At 38.6% G+C, this 23,637-nt stretch overlaps 1 protein-coding gene across 1 annotated transcript in view; it reads left to right on the top strand.

Annotated features, from left to right (window-relative positions):
- Window positions 1-4,943: 4,943 nt before the first annotated feature.
- nck2a (NCK adaptor protein 2a) overlaps window positions 4,944-23,637 on the top strand; it is a 52,518-nt gene continuing 33,824 nt past the window's right edge. Inside the window, exon 1 of the mRNA XM_088352846.1 lies at window positions 4,944-5,222. The gene's annotated coding sequence lies outside the window, so the exon portion shown is untranslated. The remainder of the gene's footprint in view (window positions 5,223-23,637) is intronic.

Below are 23,637 nucleotides of genomic sequence, written 5' to 3'. Positions count from 1 at the left end.
CTATTAAACAAGATGGCCTTCACTTTAGTGCCTGCAAGCTTGCCTCCCTTTTCCACTCTTATGACTTCACAGTGACGCATTGCACCTTTAGATAGATAGATAGATAGATAGATAGATAGATAGATAGATAGATAGATAGATAGATAGATAGATAGATAGATACTTTATTCATCCCCGAAGGGAAATTCACATTTCCAGCAGCATCCCTGAGCTGAGAACAATACAATAATAAAGCCAAAAGAATGCAATATACAAATACCCAGTGTGACGTGCAAATGCCCACTGTAGCGTGTTATATAGAGTAACTAAATAGTGCTACACAGAATACATATTGCAGTAAGATTCGGTAATATCCAATGTAGGTGGTGTGGTTTAATGTGTGATACAAACTTTTCTTACAACTCATTTATTATGTTTACACGCCATCTAGCAAACAGCATTATTGGCTTAATTTAAACAAGTGAGTTCTGTCTAAACCAATCAGATTTGTCTCGTGTATTCATGTGATCTCGCTTAAGCCAATCAGAGGTGTTGTTTTATGCCTGTGTTTTCAATAAATGAGTCTGTAGCCATTGTGGTGTGTGATTCCTTCCTGAGCCGATCTAGGAAGCAGAGGCGTGTTCAGGAGAGTGATCAGACATGTAGTCTCTTGTTAATCGCTTGCCGCGCACTGCTGAACGGTTGTAATCGCTCACTGTGATTGCCTTACTGATCCAAAATGGCCGACGACAGTACAATGGATTTCGTTCTACAGCTTGCTTTGAGCGAGTTGGCTGATATGAGCGACAGTTCGCATATTGACACAGTTAAGGTTATCCTAAACGCAGTGGAAGGGTCATACCTGTCTTGCATTGTTCACAAACATTACCAGGCAATGTAAGACGATATATTACATCGCCAACAGCACTCGTCAGGGTGAGATCCTCCATCTTCTGCACTGTCGACGCCATGTTGGAAATCAAAGTAAGCGGTCTTTCTCCCGTGATTACTCGGGCACGCGAGCGCTCAATAATCACTGGCCGTTCAGAAGCTAGCGATAGCTCGCGATAGCAATCACTCACTCTCCTGAACACGCCTCAGATCTAGCACAAAAGCTTGGGTGGGACGCACCTCTGAAGGAAAGGGTATCAAAAACCAAATACCCAACACAGAGTGTGTTCTTTTCTTTATCCTAATACAATCCCAAGTTTAAACGTTGAAAGGGTACACTGACTAGTGTTAGTTGGCCTAAAGTACTTACAGTGCTAAATTTATTTGACGAGTCCCCCAACACAATCCCAATTTTAAGCCACTAGTGGCGGGCACAAGTCCCCAAAAACTATCTCAGGTTAATGCCCACAAGTCCCCCAACACTAGCCCGGTTTTATGCCCACAGGTCCCCAAACACCAGCCCGGTTTTAAGCCAATAATGGCAGGCACAAATCCCCAAACACGAGCCCGGTTCTCAGCCACTAGTGGCGGGCACAAGTCTGCCAACACAAGCCCGGTTACCATCCACTATTGGCGGGCACAAACCCCCAACATTTATTATTTTGGTTTGGCTCCCTGGGGTCTCTTTCCTCACATGGTTTGTCTGTGTCTTTCCATTTTCCCAAAAAAATATTTTATTTATTTCTTTGTTTTCTTTTCCTATTTAGTGCGTGTGTTTGCGTATTATGTTGTTTATTCATATACAAGTTGCATTTTGGGTGTTTGACAAGTGGTAGACAATTTTCTTTTAATTGAAATGTATGCAAAATGTTATATTTTTTACATGACACACGTACGGCACACTCTTACCATGCATAGAGATGAATTTACTTTATAAGTAAGGATTTGCTTTAATGGCAGCACAGCGACTGAGTGGTTAACGTACAGTCCCATGGTGCGGAGGTCCAGGGTTCAATCCCAGCTACCACAGCCACCCCATGCAGAATTTGCATATTCTCTCCATGCCTGTGTGGGTTTGCCCCGGGCACATCGGTTTTCTCCCATGTTCCAAAAAGATTCATGTCAGGTTAATTGGCCGGTCCAAATTGTCCATAGGTATGAAAGAGCAGGCAAATTGTCTGTCCCTGTGTGCCCTGTGACTGGCTGGCAACCAGTTCAGGGTGTCCCCTGCCCACTGCCCGAAGACTGCTGGAATGGGCTCCAGCGCCCCTGCAACCTTACTGAGGATAAGCGGTGCCGATAATGAATGGATTGATTTGTTTAAATGATCATTGTATTATTATGAATTATGCACGCATAATTTATTTTCAGTAATGGTTTAAATATTTTTCATAGAGATGTTATTTTATTGATTTGAGGTTGATGAGTCATTAAAAACCCAGCTCTTTTTTCATTTAACTAAACTAATATTTTACATAATAACATCTACAAAATACATATAATCCCTATTAAAACGTTTTTAAGTAAAATAAAACAAAATAATAGAAGGTACTGCAAGCCAGTGGTACGAGTATAAAAACATAGTGTGGAAATATGTTATTGTAAAATAATTATATTTTTCCTTTTCCTTGTCAGGAATTACTTGGTCTGTGGGGACAAATGATTTGTTTTGTAGACGTTTGCTGCCATCAAGCTGGCACTTTAAGCCACTGTTACATTCATCTCAGTGTGCATGCATGTCATTCTGCTAATAACTTTACATTTTGAGGACCTGAATTAGTTTATTGAATTAGTATACATTTATTTGGCACTTCACTTCAATGGTCAGGCACTATTAAAAAAATATTTGAATAGTTTTATAATAATTTTGAGATGTATGATGATTAAATCAATGAAACAATAAATCAAAACATACATTAATTTTCCTGCGAGCCTGCAAGGATACGCAGTGCAGAAAATGGATTGATAAATTCATTTTTGACACTTTTTATCCATTAGGGCGCCGCACATTTTAGGGGGTTAGCACTCATCTCATCTCATCAGCCGTACCGCTTATCCTCATTAGGGTCGCGGGGGGGCTGGAGCCCATCCCAGCCATCTCCGGGCAGTGGGCAGGGGACACCCTGAACTGGTTGCCAGCCAATCGCAGGGCAGGGTTAGCACTCATGTGATGCCTAATTTACCATTGTTTTTAATTAACTTTATTATTTAACAGTATACAAATTAAGTGAAATAAATGAATGTGGTAATAACATTTCATCCAACAGCAAGATTACGAGAAAGGCACTTAGATTAGTTTATAAAAATGTGGGGAGAAAAATAAATAGCTAAAAAGGAGAAATTAAAATATATTCAGGTAAATAAATGTTCAGTTTTTGGTAATGCAGCTCATGTGATGCCCATTTTGGAATTATGTTTTTTTTAATAATTAACTGTATTATTCAACATATATATTGTGTAAAATAAATGAATGTGGTACTAATAAGGCTTGGGCCAAACTGTACTGGGACATTAGATATAAATCTGCTCCAAGTAAATACAGTATTAACAAACAATAACTATCTGATACTGGTACCTTTTGCTTGGAAATGTCATGATAATTGAAAAATAAACCCTTCCGCTTGTGTTATTTTATAATTATGAAAAAAAAAAAAAACAGCACATAGATTTTAGGCACTAAAAAAATTCAATTTTTAATAAAATAACTACAGTATATAAAAATGAATATAAAGGTTTAGATTACAACTGTTTCAAAACTAATGTCGAGTCAAACAAAAAATACAGTAATGAAATGAAAATATAAAAAACACAAGGTCATCATGAGAAGTATAATGCCTTCCACAGCACATCTTGAAAATGAAGTCATATAGCAAATCGTGTAAACAATAAGATGTGAGAACACTAAAAAACACAACTAAAGTCAAGACAGATAACCAAATTAAGCAGCAATGTAACAAAATAGGGCAGCATGCCGGCGTAGTGGTTAGAGCATGTGCGGCACAGTTCCGAGGTCATGAGATCGATAGAGTTTGCATGTTCTCCCCGTGCTTGCATGGGTTTCCTCCGGGCACTCTGGTTTCCTCCCATATTCCAAAAACATGCATGTCAGGTTAATTGGCCGGTCCAAATTGTCCCTCGGTGTAAATGAGCGAGTGAGTTGTATGTCTCTGTGTGCCCTGCGACTGGCTGACAACTGGTTCAGGGTGTCCCCTGCCCACTGCCCGAAGATAGCTGGGATGGGCTCCTACTGGGGATAAGCGGTGCAGATAATGGATGGATGGATGGATGGATGTAACAAATAAAATGGCTGTATAACAATGCCATCAACTCCAGTAAAATACCTTTCACTGTACAGTATTTTGAAAATGAAGTCAGTAGTGCGACTGAAATGTAACCACAATTAGACGGAATTCGAAAGTTATTGTGTATGTATAATCTTACGAGCCACAAACAACGTTGTTATAGTGGTAAAATAGGAAGACAGTATTGATGCTAGGTAAATAGTGTCGATCTGATTCAAGTACTCACTAAGTATCTTTAATATCGATATTTGGATTGATCTGCCCACCGTTAGAACTGTACTAACATTTCATACAACAGCAATATTACCAGAAAGGAATTTAAGGGAGTTAATCAAATAATTGAAAAATATTAATTTTAAAAAGGCCAAAGAAAATACGAACAGATAAATAAATGATCAGGTTTACAGTAATGCATTTTTGGGCCTTGACAGCTTTTTATTTAATGAATAGATAATGAGGAATCTAATTACATTTAATTAAAATAATCAAAGTTGGATTTTAAATGCAAACTTTTCAATAGTAAAAAGTTTTCGAGTAAAACTGTGAACAAGCAGTCTTATCAAAGTCAAACATACCAAATAAAGAAAAGTCTCAATAAATGTCAGGTTTAATTTCATTTTCTCAGTGGCAGTTTTTCAGATCTCGGTGGCATACAGTACCAGTCTCTCTTTATAGTGACGTCATCTCCTGAAACTGAACAGGAAATAATTACTTCCTTCAACATAAACGAACAGAATGGACAACGCGGATGTGGATTTATTATGAAAACTGATACCGGAAGTGTTACCGTCCAGTCTTTTTAGCTTGTCACGTATGAGTTCAGTGTGGAAGGGTAGTGGTGGTGGAGACATTCAAGCCTGCAACAGAATAACAATAAGGCAACATTTATTTTACAGCACCCATTGTTATTCAATTAAAAAGTGATATCCCAGAAAGAGGCCATTCGGTGTACTCAAACATCTTTGGTTGAGTTACTTTCCCCACTCAGCTTCTTTTCCCGGGGTCGTGCAGTAGAGTGTGTCGCCGTTTCTCTCTGGAGCCAACACTAAGGTAAGCTCCAAATTATTAACCAACTTAACAAGTTTCCCTCTTCATAAAGCCACCTCATGCCTCGTGAAATGTCGCAAAGAGAATGAAAATAGCAATAAAAGTTGTGACAAAACGCGTGCATGCGCTCGTCACTTTTGAGGCTCTGACGCAGGGTCTTTGTCCGGTCAAGAGCACTGCTGCCTCCGCCACTTGCGCCTCATTTGTCCTCGTTATCCCTATAATAGACAAATGATTATTTTTACCCTTAACGTCTTCAATGAACAAATCGACACAACGTCTAAAATCGACTCTAATTGCTTGATATAGGTTTCAGAATCATTTTAATCGTGATGTAAGCGTCTATCTATTCACAGCTGTTTTCCGTTGGTCTGATTTTTCTTGTGATACAATAGTGTCAAGTTGTCTTGATTTTTTTCTTTTATTTTGTGTTTTAAGCTCTAAATTGTGTAATTTAATCTCAATGCTTGTCAATTCTTACTAATGTCTCTTTATAATCGCTGCAACCTGCCATTCAGTGATTTGTGATTTATCCCTGGTGTATTCAGATATACAGGTACTAGAATTTCTTCCAGAGACAGGTTTTGGTGCAGGTACCTTTCTCAGGCCCACCTTTTCTGCAGGCACACCCTGTTGGTAAGGTTGGCTCTGTAGTGCTGGTACAAGGTTCACTTGAAATGTCAGGTATGTGGAAGGTGAGCGGCGGAAGGAGTGCAAGGAATGTTTTGAAGAAGCTTGCCTCTTGTATTCATTGAAAACTTTCACAGTTCTCAGTGACCTAATACTGTCAATTGTAAAATGCCATTGACATTTACATCAGCGAGCTCTAGAAAGGTTTTAAATCATACCTACAGTAACTGTTGCAAAATACCTTGGGTTGGAATCATTCTGACATGTATGTATGCTCGAGTTGTTTTTATGTAATGTTTGCCTATTGTGCTTGATGACAGACGTTTAGGAATTATGTCAATTGCTTGATATATATTACAATTCATTGTGCTCTAAACTACTGTACTATGGCAATGTGGAAAAACTATATTGAGGGATAATAATATGAAATAAATTAGTTTAAAAAAAAATCACCCCCTGTAGCATAATGATCCTCATATCTGAAATTACCTAAGTGTGTTATTGATCAAAATATAGCAGGAAGTATGACATGTACTTTTTGAGATTTATTTTTCTCAAAATTCATTACTGTATTGTCACGACCATAGGGTAAACTGTGTTCAAATGTGCATTCTGTGTAGCTGGCTCTTTCTGTATTTAAAACATACACAGGGCGCACCGCACAGTAGGGTCCAGATGCCCTCTGGTGTGGCCCCCTTGCGACAACACAGACAAGTGTATGTATTTAGAAATATAGGAGGAGCAAAATTAAGTTTGGTTGCCGTTTATGTAAATATTGATTACAAAGTAAAACATTCAGTTCGTTTTTCAGCTTCCTCTACTTGCGAACCATCAATTTATTTATCTTCAATTCTTTGAGGGCTGCCTGGTTTTCATGTTCTTCCGAGTAGCATACAAATCAACACACTATGGCAAAAGAAAACATGAGAAGCATTCTATGGCGGGAAAGTGAGGTTTTGGATTTACCTAATATTTGGATGACTACAATAATGTTCAAATTGCTAGATATGCCACGGCGTTAGCATCCATGAATACTTCTGCCCTCCAATTTCGTTGTCATTTTGTATAATGTCAAGACCATTTATTCAACTGCAATTCTGTTTTTATTTGTACATCTATAGTTGATATTATGTAATTGTCGTATACTCTCTGTCTCTTAGTACGTAATCTCAAGTTATGTTTGCATGACACTATGTTTATGTTCTTCCTGGAAAAAAAAGTTCACAGAAAATGTACTTCTTTTTAAAATCGAAAATGGCATCGAAAATGCAATTTGGGTCTGAAAAATCGCAATCAAGTTTTTTTTCCAAAATCGTGCTTCCCTAATACCTATACAGCCAACCCCCGGTTTTCCGCCCACATTCACAGTAACATGCTGTGAAAATCAGTTGGTTACAATTTACACTAATGCATTACAACGCAGCACCCTATCAGCTTCACAGCATGACATGTAGCTCCTCCCTCACACGTTAATTTGGTATGTTACCATGAAATAGACACACCCTTAAAAATTCTCAAATGAGTTTGCTCTGTCAAAGGTTATGACCTTATAGAGTTATCCACATAGACAGCCTAAAGAAAACTTCTTTTATAGCTTTAGATGCGACAAGAAATAAGAGGGAGGGGACATGTCTTAGACTTAGAAGATCTTAGAAGGAAAAACAATAAAGTGTACATACCCTGCTTTACATTTTCAGTAAGAGTCTGTCAGAGCTGACATATCTGAATCTATTTCTATGTGTAGATGGTACAGGACTTCTGACTAAGGATCGACTGAAATGGGTTTCTCAGGAACGATACTGATCTTTAGTATCTAGAGGAGGTCGATAACTGATATTTGAAGCAGATTGATGTGGGAAAAAAAAATAATGCAAAAAGACACAAACTATATTTCTTATTAATTCAAATAAATCTTTTATAGCGATCTGAAACCTTTTTCAGTAAATAAATTTGAATTTCAACACAGCTAACTCGACTAACAAGTGTGGTATTCCTTTGTAGTCTCCCAAAACCACACAATATGTTTAACCGTTTCTTACTTTGCAAACAGTCGATGGTTAGATTTCAAATTCAATTCAAACATTTGTTACACAGGTAAATCCAATAAAACGAGGGTATCATTCACAATGGTTCTCTGGAAACAGCGATCAGTGAACAACTACGTACAATAATCATGCTTTACAATGGGCTACTATGGCACACAATATAAAGCCTACCTGTCTACAACTAGTCCTGGTTGTGAATAGAATAGCGTTTAGCTGCATTGGGTCGTCTCCACAGTGTTGGTGACGTTCACATGACTATATCTTAAAAAACGTATTGTTTATACAATGAACGCTTTTATGTTTTAATCACGTTTATATCTCTTACTGAACACATTTTTATGGACTACAACCACAACACTCGTTCTACCGGAAGAGCAGCACTGAGTAGCATAGGAAAATCGTAGTTCACGTGAAGTGGAGTGAAACACCGGTAGTTTCTGTTTCCGTGTGTGCGTCGCTGCACGTTCACAACATTTCCTCGACATTTCAGTCAATGGTAGTCACAAAGGGGTGGAGAGAAAGAGAGACAGGAAAAGCAAATGTGAAATACATTCGCGAATATGAAAAATATTAGCGAGAGCCTTAACTCTCCTTCCAGTCTGCAGACTGTGACTGCCAACCATGCCGAGTGGGTTTCCTGCTTCATTTGCTCCGTCCCCGGTCGCTTATGCAAACAGAAGGCTCAGGACGGGTAGCGTTCGAGACAGAAGGCAGAAGGGGTAGGGAAAAGCTCAGACCGGCTGTTGCTTGGTGCTCTGCTTAGAATTGGGCTTAATTGGCTAAATAAGTTGATCATATGATAATATTATATCAGTATCCGTCAAATTCCCAACACATCTTTGCCGATAATCGACCCACCAGGAAATCTGCCTGCCCGATAATCGGTTGGCCTCTACTTCTGACTTCCTTATAGATCACCAACATTTTGCATCCACCCTTACAAAGTTAACGTCTTTGGACACTTTTTATGACATGAATATAACTTATAATAGAGACCCTTTTCTACTGACTTTTGAGATAAGTTTGCATCATTTGGAAGAAATGATAGTTATGCCATCAGGAATATCGATTTAAGAGTTGCTCGAGCCTGATATTTCGGCCACCATTTATGCTCTGCTTGTAATACATGGATGCTGTAACTATGGTGGGCGTGGCTTAGGATGTATAAATTGCCAGTACATGCGCATTGCAAAATGAGTAGTCTTTGCGTGAAGCCTTACAATCGCGTCACGTTGTGCATATGTAAATGTGATGTATATAGCGCCAAAAAGATTGTCGTCTTCAAGTTAGCTCTCCATAGGGCTGGTGAGCTGATCTAAAACCACTCGTCAAAATTGACATCTTTTATACACGCAAGAATAAACCAAATCATGTGTATTTTGGAGGCAACTGGGTCCAGGCATGGTTTGGTAGAATAATGTGAATGTAGGCCAAGAGTTCGGTTTCAGCACAGCAGAGTACGGTAGAAATGACCCTCGTGTGAGGCTCCCCTTACTTGAAGTAAAATCAGAAAACTTGCATCCATTTTTCTATATAAAAACAAAAGACACTTTCATTCAAATGCTAATACTGGGCACATGTAGGAGCAGTTCTAATTTGCGTTCTGTCACCTATTACGTCACACCCTTATTTGAAAAGTAGACCAAAATGTATAACTAGAACTGCATATCCTCTTTAGCAGCTACTTGTCAACTGCCTTTTGCACATTGTTACTCTTCACGTAGCTCAGTGACCCACTCGTGCCACCCCTGGAAACTTCCCTGCTTACCATGGTCACCAGGCTTCCCCATTTAAAATGAATGGGCCCATTTATTCTGAATCGCAAAATTGTGAGCCCATTCATTCCCTATGGGATACATTTTCCAGTACTATGTCGCCGTGGCAATGGTTATGGCTAACAGATAGCACACAATGCCAGGTTGAGCCAGAATTATATATATCGTTGGGGTATTCTCATAAGCCTAGGAGAAAAAGCAAACCAAACTTTGGTGGAAAAAGATGGAAAAATAGATATAATAAAATGAAGGATTTTCAAAGGTTGGGAACAGCACTGTTGGCAATGAGTTGGCCTGGCATCAGCCAGCCCCAACTTATAACTTATTTGTTAACGACCCATCATTGACAACCCACGAGCCCCAAAACTTTTAACGACATTTTCTTAATACAAAGCATTCCATCACGACAATACTAAAATTTCTATCACTCTCTTGCAAATTCAAGAGAACAAATTCCAAGGTTATTGAGTGAAAATATTACATATTTTTAAAACATCCACCTTTTTCCATTTTCTGCACATGAGAACCAGTTTGCCAGAGCTGGGCATATATTAAAGTGTATTGATTACGCACCTCTGCCGGGCTGTCAGTTTCTTTGTTGGTGCAACATTCATGAATTCTGTGCTTAAGCACAATCCACTCAAATTTCCACGATTGCCAGAATTGTCTCCTGAGTGGCATCAAAACTACAGATGTAGCCATCCGATATTTTGTTTAGTTTCCTTATGTTATGTGTCTTCGCTTGGGCTGCTGCAGTGCTGTAATCCGCAGTCTCCATCCTGCTGCAGGGATCAATCTCCTAATTCAATTTGTCTCTTGGCAGTGAAAACCAATACAAGAGCGGTTTTCCATTTTTTGCTCTTATTGGCAAGTTTCATTCTGACTGAATCATTTAATCATGGCATGTGTTCGGTTTAAATTTTTTACAACATTCTATATAGATAAATGGGTGATTTCAATCAAAGTTAAGTTAGTTAGCTGAGTCGCGCTTGTATTGTGTAAAGTGTTAGCAATGATGAGCAGTGCCCAGTAATCAGGGGGAAAAAAAAATGGTGTAACTCATGACTCAATTATTGTTTAGAGGTACAATAATTGAAGTATTTTCTGTATTTTTTTCCCCTCACTAAGATTAAAACACGTATAATTTTTAATAAATGTGTTTTTAACGAACAAAAAATAATTAACTATTTTCCACAACATTTTATGCACACTGCTAACTCAGAAAATGGCACATATAAGACAACTTCAGCACCTAAAGCTTAAAATGTGTTTTGGAGTTTTATTTTTTTATTGTGAATTTTACTTTTAGATAGTTGGGTTATTGTAGTTGGGTGAAAATCTTCATTTTCTAATCACTGCTGATAAAAAGTGCAGTTAAATTGACAAATTGTTTGGTTAAGAGAGACCTCCAAGCACCTCGTCCATGTTGGCTCTATTGCTTGAACGAATTGCATCGCCTACCTTGGATCATACATTTTTTGGAAGAAGTGGCAGGTTTCTGGTTGACTATGGTAATGCAGCAAATACGGTCTTGTCAGCTGTCACTCAATGCCTTTTTAGGATTTATATCTTAGAGCAGCGTAACTGGCATATTCCTGATTTTATCTACCTGCGAATCACCTGAGCCAGCAAACTACTTCGACACATTTGCGTTTGATTGGGGAGCTGTCTGTTTACATGGGCCTGTGCAACTGTGCATGCCTGCCTAGTGTCCGGGCAGGACCAGAATCTGATTTCTTTTTTCCGCCTTACTTATAACTTTCAATTTCGATGTTGTTTGCTTTTTAAAATTATTTAAATTTGGACCTTTTATAAAGATTCAGATCCATTCATTTCAATTGCGATTCTCCAAGATTCGGAAATTCCCCTGCCCCTTACAGTAATTCTGTGGCTAAAATTGCAAGTCTACTTTCATCAGGCCCTATCCACCTATTGCTGTAAATTGTGCTGGTCAAAAGGTGAATTTCAAAAGACATTGTTATTTGTTTAACACTGATGCTTTGTTATGGGTTTTACTTTGACTGGGTCATGGGCCAGCTCAGGGTGGTGCAGAAGCACAGCGCTGAAACCCAGATTAGTGTAGCACCGGATGGTTTTTATTTTGGGAGGGTTCAGTGCACATGAAGTAAGGAGCTAGGCAATCGCAGTCCAAGAGGCAAGCAAGGTGTTGGTGAACTGTTGAACGTGTCCAAATGTTTGGCAGGCAGCAGTCGTGGTCAGGAAAGGTGGCAATGGTTCAGTCCAGTGGAAACAAACAAGGCTGTAACATAAAGGCTTGGAATGCAATGAAAGAGGCAACATACTATCACGAAACCCAAAAAACATCTTAAGTAGTGAGTAAGATTTCTGATTAGGGAGCAATCAGGGAAAGTGACACATATTGGTGTGAGTAGAATCAGAGCCAAGGAGGAAGTGATCAAAAAAGGCAAGGGGAAAGCAAAGAGGACCTGACAGTCAGACGGTGACAGACTGCTGTAATTTAAATGTTTGAAATCATTTGGTGAGAGCTGTGACAATAATGGAAAGTATAGGAAATCAAGTAAATTACTACACATTACATACTTCAACTTTGATGCTTTACAATGCAAACTTTTGTTGCTGTCATGCTTCTCTTCTGTACTGCTCATTGTTTGTAGTTAACATGTTATTGTTATAGGTAACATCTTATGTGTTAGTTTAATACATTTTTATATTTTGTGAACTAAATGTGTGATTTCCTATTTCATACCAGTAACACCTTTGTCTGTGTCAATATTTGACAAGCCCCTAAAACAATTACACGATTTTCCAACAGACACATTTTCATTTAGGCTTGATTGCCCAGTAATGAGTTGACTAATTGCTTGTTCGCGTTTCTGATAAGATGTTAATGGGTCTTGAACACTAATTATTACCCCAATCCACACGGAGATTCTGCAAACCAGGTGCCATAATGAGAGTGATGGTTACACACTGCCTATACCTTTTCCACAAAGGTCTCTGAAAGTGAACTATTGATAAATGGATGCTTTGAAACGTTGACAATGTTTTATATTTGTGATTATGCTAGCTTCTGATTCGACAGTGTCACTTTGTTAAATACTATTGATACAAACGCACAAAGTTCCAGCAGTTGGCCACCAAAATCCTAACTAAAATGTAGATCTTGGAGGGCAAGTGCAAAAAAAATAGATATATATTTTTTCAAATAGTTAATAGACACTGAACTATCTACACCATGTTACTGTAAATTATTAATTTTCTCCCCTTTGATTTTAAGGCAATCTACCTTTGTCTTGATAATTGTCATGTTGTGGTTTAATAAATGGAAAAATACTTGTGTATGAGAGAGGGCATTTTGGGTAATCAGTTGTCAAATTTAATTGTTTTTTGGAAATCTGCCATTTTTAGATTGTTTTATTTAACATTTGCAAACACTTATAATTAAATTCAATATGCTACTTGGACTCAGTTGGTCCTCATTAAAGTATATATATATATATATATATATATATATATATATATATATATTCGCACACTGAATTATTCTTTTGGCTGCAGTGATTATTTGTCCCATTTTCTTGATTTTTGTGCACTGTCAATAAGACCCAGTTAAAAAAGAAAATCTATTGAATCAAAGCAGATCATTCTATTGTTAATATATACATTAATAGTTGTAGAGCAGTAGATCTATTATTTTTATCTCAAAATGGTGGTTCGCTGAAAGTGCACATCCAGTGGCAATTTGTCCATTCCTTTTTCTTATAAATTATCTTTGAAGTAGAAATTAAGATGCAAAATCAACCTGTTTTAATCCATCCCTAGAAGGCAGCCATGTTGCTTCTTACCGTCAACTGAAAATTGATGCGCTGTGTTTGGACTAGTGGGTATACATATTTTACAGCATATAAGCAAACCTTGGTTTTGACTTTCCATTCAAACTTACCCCACTTCCCAGCGCTCTCTAATATCCTTAAACACCTTTTGATGATGGTTGGAAAAAACATTCAAAGGAAAAGCTGTTTTTCTCAAGCAGGTTAAAAGGGTCTCCTGATTATCCTGACAATCCCCCCCGATTGATTGATGGTTGATGTTTCCAGGCAGCAAGCATTCTGCGGATTATCCTATGAGTCTGTGTTTTACTCTTGCAAGTGAGGTTTACAGCCCATACTGGAGAACAGACTTAAATAAAGACTGAGCACAGATGGGCACACTGGTGGCTCACGCGACTTGGTGGCGAGATAAAGGTCACCCCATTGTTATTGTAATCTGGCCAGTGGGTAAACATTAAAATGTGCTGTATTTGCCACTGAAACAATAGTGATCACATCTGTCTGTGTGTCGGAGCTCCCCCCCATTTATCGGTCAACATGTCTTTTCGGCCTTAACCCTACTCTTTATTCATTGTGTGTTTGTTCTGGTCTCAACACTGTCTATATCTGAGTCTACTATATTGGCAGCCACCATTTCTGGGTTTCTAAATAGTTGTCCTATTACAAAATTAAGGGTTTGTCATCACACACACTGCCATCAGGCATCAGACCTCTGTAATTCCAAGTCAAGTCATTTTTATTTGTATAGCCCTTAATCACAAAGAGTCTCAAATGGCTTCACAGGTAATTACACAGACTATTTTTTCAGATTATTATCACACCATCCCCTGATCTGGAACCAACATGAGGGCAAGAGAAAACTCAAAAACCTCAACATGAGGAAAATGAAGAAACCTTGAGGGGACCGCACATGTAGCATCCCCCTTTCAGGATTACCAGACAGCAAAGGATGTTGCAATCACAAATATTACAGATATATTGTCCAAGGAAAGTATAGGTTATTCATATGCTATAGAGTAGAAGTATGTTTTAAGCTTAGATTTAAACATTTCCACTGAGGTTGCAGAACGGATCTCATGGGGACCAACAAAGAAGGAAAGAGGAAATGAGTCATGCTGGGTCTAGTACCTCATCTCATCTCATCTCATCAGCCGTACCGCTTATCCTCATCAGGGTCGCGGGGGGGCTGGAGCCCATCCCAGCCATCTCCGGGCAGTGGGCCGGGGACACCCTGAACTGGTTGCCAGCCAATCGCAGGGCACACAGGGACAGACAACTCATTCGCTCATTCACACCTAAGGACAATTTGGACCGGCCAATTCACCTGAAATGCATGTTTTTGGAACGTGGGAGGAAACCGGAGTGCCCGGAGGAAACCCACGCAAGCACGGGGAGAACATACAAACTCCGCACAGGAAGTCTGGAGCTGGATTTGAACCCACAACAGGTTCCCATGACATGAACTGTGCCGCACAAGCTCTAACCACTGCGCCGCCGTGCTGCCCGGGTCTAGTACCATTGGGTATATTTATATGCAGGCAATATTCCAATTAGTCCTTTCATTTCCGGATAACTTGTTCATGTATACCCATTAGACTAGTCCGACTCTATGTGGGCATTGCTGCACAGGTTCCATTTCTAATCTGACACTTTCTTTGATCATGTCGCAAAGAACTTGATTTGTAGTACAGAAACAAATGATACTCTCTCTCTGAACAAGTCTTGTTTCTGGGGGACATTTCAATTGTCATTTTCCCCCTATGGCAAATAAAACAAATTCAATCCATTTATCTACATGTCCATGTTGCAAAAATAACAGTCCCTTCTAAATGAAAAATGCATCTGGATCACATGCACGCAAATCACAACTTGTGTTAGGTAAAGTACTGAATTTCCACAACCATAAAAAAAGAAACGTAGAAAAACTAGTTTGGCACAGTATTTATGAAAGAAAATGTATCACATATCGACAAAGAAACGGAGCTGGAAATAGAAATAAAATACACTTCAGTAGTCAATCAGTTCCATGCTGGTCATGCTAAATCTTTAATGCAAATGCTATTACAAGCTTTATTCACAACCAAGTAAATGCACTTACCGGATAGGAACAATCCCCTGCAAATCATTCTTCAATCGAACTCTTTTTTTTTAACTGGACTATGTCTGGTATGTGTAAATACTTGTTACCAGTTCTGACGCAATCTATATTCGCTTTATTACACTGTGGCAGAACATGAAGCATATTTTTAAAAACATCTTAAAACCTTACCTGTACTGATTATCAACATGATTTTAATAGTAATTGCAAGAGAACATCACTATTAATGTATCTAAAGGTATTCAGTTTATCATTGTACATAATGAATTCAAGGTAGATGTGTGTATTTGTTGCTCAATATTTTCCACAAATGGGGCCTTTAGAGTAAAAACGCAGTGGTTGCATTCCTAGGGGAATCGAACATAATTTCTCTGCCTTTGAAATTGTGCTCCTTTAGTACTAAAAATGTTATAAATGTTTGTTTTTATTGGATGCTGCAGGCATTCATGCTCTAATTCCTTTGATTAAGTGACTGCTCTCCCTTTTGGCAGTTCTAGCAGTCAATCAGGCAGCCAAAACATTGTTTGTCTGAACCACAAAATGATCGCCAAACGCTCCATGCTAACAGGTTCCCTGTAGTTCTACGTAGCTCGTGTGAACGTGCCTACCTCTGAGGATCACCCTCATTAACAATCTACTTGCACTCCTGTGGAGGTAGTGGATGGTGTCAGCGTGCCATTAACCTCTCAAACTTACATCTATTCTAGGGTTTTTCCTTGTACTTAGATGGCGAGGAATGGAACCATGTCTACTAAAGTCATTGATCTTTGCCAACCCATCACCCACCCCAGTCAATAAATACCTTGACAGGGAAGTAGCACATTTGATAAAAAGGACTCCCTGTTCATAAATGTGTTTAGAAACTAGGCACGGGTCTTGTAATATCTGATCACATTGCACCATGATAAATTGTGCAAGATAAAAAAGTAAGAAACCTTAAAGAAATAAGGTACTATAGCCCACAAACAAAACTCATTTCTGTGCCAGAAATTGCAACTTGTTACGATTATGATACATTTCACACTGGAGATCAAAATTGGAAAGTTATTCCATTTTCACTGTTCCATGGTTAAATTACATTTTATTGTGTCTCTAACATAGTACTACAAGAAGTCTTTTACAAAATGACAAGGCGTATCCTTTTAACCGCATGGGTCGTCGGGGCACCACTGAGGACACAACTGTAGACAGCCCTCTCCACTGTTGCCGGTATTGTAAAGACATTTCACAAAAAAGTAATATTTTTCAGAAAATGCATCGATCAAAATCAAAGAACAACACTGATTTGGCACGGAAAATTATGTGAAGGTTACAGTGGTCAGCAATTAGTAAGTGGTGTAAAGACCTCTGATGTAAATGACTTGAGCATATCTGCGGCCACAGGATAGCACTAGTCTCCCACACTGCTGTGGAGTGTATTTGATCCATTCTTCTTTCAACCTCCTCCACAGTTCGGTGATTGGAGTGGGTTTCTTGACCATAACTTTGTCACTGAGGATTTTCCATAACTTCTCGTTTTGGGTTGAGATCAGCACTCGGGAAGTCATGCCATTAATCATGTTTTCACCATCAAGGGAATTCTGTACCTGATTTGCTGTGTAACATGGTGCATTTTCCTGCATTAAGACTGCAGGCTGATTGGGTGATGAACGCAAGTAAGGAACCACGCATGTGTTGTTGAACAAGGTCCTGATACACATTTTCATTCACATGCCCATTAAACTGTACAAGAGGCCCAACTGCTGCGGAACTCAATACCCAAACCATGACCATCACCATCTTGCAAAGTCAGTGGAAGTTAGAAGTTAAATAGTGGTTGGCAGATAATCAAGGAAATGAGGACCAAACGCTAGATTAGCACCATTAAGTGGGAGGCACCTGAAAGTGTTCTCTAATTTTGATCATTGCATTTTGGGCAAAATTGTTTTTTTTTTGTTGAAACGCATTTTGCATTTTGTGAGAAGGTTTTGTAGTAGCAACACAATGTCCTTAAACTGTTGAGCAGTGAAAATGGTACTATTTCAAAATTATTAAAGTCGTTCTCTAATTTTGATCTTCAGTGTATATGCTAGCAAATGGTAATAACCAATTCAAAGCACAACTGTTCCGGATTTTTGTAAGGCGATGTAAACATCGACAAGAACACAAACTTTAAATCAGATTAAAAAAAAAAAAAACTAAATAATAAAAATGCTTGATTCCAGTTGACCCTTTTTAAACAGAAATCTGAATTCAGAATAGCTGTATTGAAATGAGGCATTACCTTTTCTTTTTCTGCGCCTGTTTTTTCTTTATGCCGTTTTCACTTGCAAGAATCTCAACGAGTCCATGATTTATGCTTTACACTTTATATTTCCATGACATTATGACATTTTTATCTCGAGAGCAAATATGCCCCATTTGTATGCATACATCATTTTCGCAGAAGAAACCTACAATAAATCAGTGAATACTGATGCTTCTGGAACAAGTGGGAAAACAACTACAATAATTTATTAATGGGTTGAGTTGCATCAATTAAATTGTGGTGTTTATAAACTATAAAATCAGATATGGAAACTGTCTACTTGTGTAATGACTTTTAATATGCGCTTCTTTCTGGAACTGAATATTCGTTCACCCAAGTATAGGCAAGTAATACTCTGCTCGTTCATGTAAATAAGTTATTCCCAAATGTGTACCATTACTCAAATTTTGGCTACATTTAGAAATGTAGATCTAATTTAAGCATGTTTGGTTCTGTTTTGTTCCGTTTACTCATTAGCAAACAGCGACTTGTAAGCCCCTAGTCCTCATAGTTTCTAGATGGTGTAGTTGATGTAAATCAGTCACTGTTATAATACATATTAATCACTTCTCTGAGTCCTATTTTTACAATCTGAACATAAATTGTAACATTTTGCCTTAGGGAACATGTAAGTGTCATCAGCAAATGTCTGCATAAGTGGTTCTGCCAAAAAATAAAGAAGTGACACCCATAAGAAAATCATTAGGAGGCAGCATATTTTTCTCTGAAACTTTTTGGTTTGTAATTCTGCATTAATGATGCCTCCTCAAATGTGTAAATTAGATACAGACGCTCCCTTACTTACGACCATTCGACTCACAAAAAACGGTGGATACTAACATTTTTTTCGGGATGTCGAAAAATATCCGGACATAGATGTAAATTACATTTTGTATTGTGTGTACCTGTTATACAAATACATTCGATTTGATTCTTTAAAATTGCAACACATTTTCTTGTGTTTATTATCATTTGCCACATAAATCAACTTTGTGGTAAAATTATATACATCCAATTATTCAATTGTTTCATTAGTCGGTGACTAGTCGACTATTGAAATTGTCGTTAGTTGCAGCTCTACTTTGTGAAGATGATTAAGTCAATAGTCATTTCGTTTTGAGTAAGTGCTGATGTCCTTTAGGACATTAGCCCAAAGATGTGCAGTGGTGCTGCAGAGTTGAATGGAGAAATACGATAGCCCTCCTAATCCATTTGTCCTCCACATCCACTCTTTTTGCAGCTCTCTTTTCAAGCACGCACACATACATGCACGTCAACATGACTGCAGCTGAAGGAAGTACTGCTTTATTTATGAGATGGATCACTCTGAATGCCACAGGGCTCTCTTGAGATTTCAAGACTGCACACAAACAGTACTTGGTCTCTCTTGCTCAGACACGCACATGCACGACTCCTCACTCGATTCCGTCGCGCAGTTGGTCTTTCTCGGCAGCGCGCTGAGTGTTTTACGGCAAGCCATGAGCACACTTCCACACTTCTCCCATTTGGTGTGTTACATCACCCAGTCAGCAGCTGAGGCTCAACTTTAAATTTGGAATGAAGTCCCCTGTCACACAGCCACATAAATTGTTGACCAGGGGTCACCAAACTACGGCCCAGGGGCTGTAAAGGGGGGCAAGCGGATTCTATGTGCTTTGCGAGACGATGCCGAGAGAAGCATAAGAAAAAAATCGAGCCGCTCCTCGTCAAATAATGACCCTCGGTGTTAAATATGTCCATCGGATGTCACAAAAGCCACCTGCTACTCCACCCATTGTAGGCTTACTGTATATGCTGACTACCATTTATCAAACAGAGACATTCAGATTTATTTTGAATGTAAGGCCTTTTTTAAGGGAATGCAATTGCACTCACCTGGATTTCTATTTTATATTATACATTTATATTTGTATTTTAGTCAACTCACTCGTTTCCAGCAAAGCAAACATGTTGTTTAACGAATATTTGGTAACTATAAAAAGAATATTTTAAAATAATAATAATAATAATAATAATAATTTCCTTGTATTGTCATTCTGTGTAACAATGTACACAGAACGAAATGTCGATTGCACCTGACCCGATGCAGCCGCAGCCAAGAGAGGGCGCCGCCGACCACTTTTTAAGTCTTAGGAATGACTCGGCCGGGGCGCGAACCCGAACCTCCCAGTCTCAAAGCGGGCGCCTTACCATCTAGGCTACTGAGCTGGTAGAAGGTCGTATAAATACAGTAAATATACTATGCATTAAATCCAATGGGTGAGAGGCTCCCTTTTAAAGAGATGTGTGCTATGATAATTCTTGTAACTCTCAAATAGTTGTAATCCTAATTCAATGGCATTTCTCCCAGTAAGCAGATTCTGCGATGCCCTATTATTTCAAAAATCTCAAACTAGCCACTGGCCTAATTGCTGATAATAATTTGGACGTGGGTTGCTTATTTCTGTTGTGAGCATAAGTAAATACAGTTACAGCAATACCCTTTCCTAAGTAAGAACCATTAGCAGAATAATCACAAACCAATCTCTAGATCTAGAGGCTACTGTCTTTTCATAGCATCTCATGCTGCTTACTCTCCAAAGACTCACCAGCTAGAATCTTTTTAGCTCAAATTATTACTGTGTGTGTTTTTAGCAGCAGGTTGTGGGGAAAATAATGGGTGCTTCTCATTCAGTATCATTGTGAGGTCCAAGTTGATATGCTCAACTCTGCTTATCTGGTACATTAATGTGCAATGAGTAACATGGTAAAGGGAGGCAGGGGGGCATTCTTAACTGCCTTATTTTTTTTCACTGTAACCCCCAAAATGATTTTTTTGTGATATTTTTTTCCACGTATAAGGTGCACCAAACTATAAACCGCACAGAATGAAAACTACAGTAAGGGCCAGGTCTGCATTAAAAATGAATTGAGTACCATATTTGTGCATTAATTGATCAGTCAAAATGTATCGCTTATTAGGGGCACCAAACCGAAAGCCGCATAGAATAAAGACTATAGTGAGGTTTAGGTGTGCACTTAAAATAAGTACCATATTTGTGCATTGAGTAATCATTTGAAATATACTGCTGATTACAATGGCAAATTGTGGATGCAATGGGAATAGAACTCTGATTGCACCGGATCTTGTCCGCTAAATTTCTGGGGACACCGATGACACACACAATGGAATTAGGTTTTATGTCATCATCACACTATTTTTAACTATAGTTCCACATTGTTTATTATATTATTGGACCAGCTCGTGAGAATATTGTTTGACATTAAACTGCTCCGTCTGACAGAACAAATTGGTGACCACTTAACTAAAGTATTGTATTGCTGAATAACAAAGTCTTTACTTGGCACACTAGATTCTGAACTGAATGAAGAGAAAGGCATTGTGGGAAGTAATTTTGTCGTTTTAAACATGGTTAGTCTCTTAAAATGCTTTGTTTGATAATGCGAAGACCTGTTGCCTTTACATTGTCTATGTCCTTAGTGACTTGGTGGTTAGTATTCTGCGCTTATGCCGTTTCTATCCAGGTTCTATCCCCGTTGCCACCTTTTTTATGTAATTGTGGTCAGCGATAAATATCGACTGATTAATAAAGGAACACATCAAAATACACCTGTATGATTTATAATTCTAAGGTCTATGTTCAAATTTATGGCCAATGTGGGTTTTTTATTAGTCCAGAAAATGATGTACTTTCATATTTTATTTTAAAATTGTGTTTATTAAAGTACTGTATAAAGGCTCAGTCTCCGTAGACCCTTCTACATCTGTATTTAACACGAACATGCGGCGCACCTCATTATTGGGTGTGGGTTCCCTCTGCTGTGGAAACCTTACCTCACAACAGCCCAGAATTTAAGTGTGCATATTTCAAAAATACAAGAGCAAAACTGAGTTTAGTTGTGGTTTATTTTGGTATTGATTACAAATAAAAACACATGGACAAAACAACATTTTTTTTTAAAAGAGCACAGTAGCGATAGGCATAACTTGGTCTAAAAAGTTATTTTACTGTTGCGCTTTGTTCGATGATCCACTGCGCCAGTCTTTTCTCCAACTTCAACCAAGTCGCCCTATTTCTGCGGAAGGTCATCTGCATTTTCTTTCGTTTTTTTATTCAACATTAGTCTTTTTTTAAGGGAATACAATTGCACTCACCTAGATTTATCAGCCTTTCTCCACTTGGGAACCATGTATTCATCTTTAATTCTCTTGCGGCTCTTTGTTTTCCATGTTCCTCTGCGTAGCGTAGAAATCAACACACCATAGCTTAGGAAAACATGGAAAGCATTCAATGGAGGGAAAGTAAGGTTTTGAAATTAATTCATATTTGGGGAGGACCTCTCTGTTCTGTCTCCCGTAGCAAAAGAGATTTCAAATTGCCCGATATGCTACGGCGTTTACATCCATGAGTACTTTCGCAAACAATAGTCACATTGCATGTGATGTCACATGTCTTCTTCCGCACATGCGTGATTCTTATCGCGTTAACTAACATAGGAGACGCGGAGAAGTCACAGGAGATCGCATACAAGTCTCATTTAGTTGGAGATGTGAACCATCTCACAAAAGCATCATAATTTACGCAAAAATCGGAATTGAGCCTTAAGCTCTGCAGTGTGAACGTAGCCTTATGCACGCCCACACCTCACATTTTAGCGTTGACACTCTCATTACACCCTTTAGCAGCCTCACTGCTGTGTCTGTCCTCAGCTGCGTCCGCCACTTCACATCACACACAGGGCACACTGCACGATACGGCACGCTGCTCAATTTAAAGGAAAGCTGAGACTTTTATGTGCACCTTATGGTTGTCAAAATACAGTAGTTCATTGTACTTGTTTATTTGTGGTCGAGCCTACACTGAACATGGAAACAAATTACTATCCATTGAGCAAAATGAGCCATCCTCCTATCTGCAGGATTTCGAAATTGCAATTTTATTAAAAATCGTACCATCATCTTCCATTTGTGAAACAATAGCATAGTCATTTCCAACCCTTCTGGAAAACGCATCAAGACTTCCTTCCATCCTTCTTTCCCGAATTTACACCAATGTTGCTGCATAGTGTTGCTTCATATTTTTTTTACGTTCTTTTGTTTTGTGTGTGTGGTTTGCCAGGGGGCATAAAAACTACTGTGAAGCATGAGAATATAAAAATAGCAACATTTTTCCCGCTCTAGCAGACAAGAAAGGTAATGATCACTGCATGTAGCAGGTTGCGTTTGAGAGATGCTAGCTTTTAGGGAAACCAGCTGCCCCAAAGGGCAAACATGTATTTCAAGAGCTCAGGGTGTAAAAGAAGCTCCGTTGTTTTGGAAAGGGGGAAAACTAAAATGATTCGTTCACTTGAGATAAAGGTGCCGTTTCCTTGAAAATGTGATATTCCTTTCTGTGTGTGTACGGTAATTGCTCTACGGGCAGAAATATCATGATTCGCAAAGGCTGATGGAAAGTCAGATTCTTTGGTAATGCCCCTGTCACTGAATGAGACCACCCTGTGATGGTTGTCATGGAGACTCACTCAACAATGGTGGCTATGCTGATGTGAGAAAGCCCTAGAAAATTGTATTCCATAAAAGTAACATGAAAAGTTGCTTGAATGTGGGAAGATGTGTCATCACAAAAAGTTCATTATACCTTTTATAAATGGATACATACAGTGCTGATAAAAAGTATTTATCCTTTCATGATTTTTGTGTTTTTTGCATATCTATCACTCACAAATCTTTCAGATTATCAAACTAATATAAATATCAAATGGGGATAACC

The sequence above is a fragment of the Urocampus carinirostris genome, chromosome 14, assembly GCF_059441175.1.
Source record: "Urocampus carinirostris isolate Australia breed hairy pipefish chromosome 14, RoL_Ucar_1.0, whole genome shotgun sequence".
In the NCBI taxonomy this organism is placed as follows: Eukaryota; Metazoa; Chordata; class Actinopteri; order Syngnathiformes; family Syngnathidae; genus Urocampus; species Urocampus carinirostris.
This window is presented reverse-complemented; position numbering and strand designations above follow the sequence as displayed.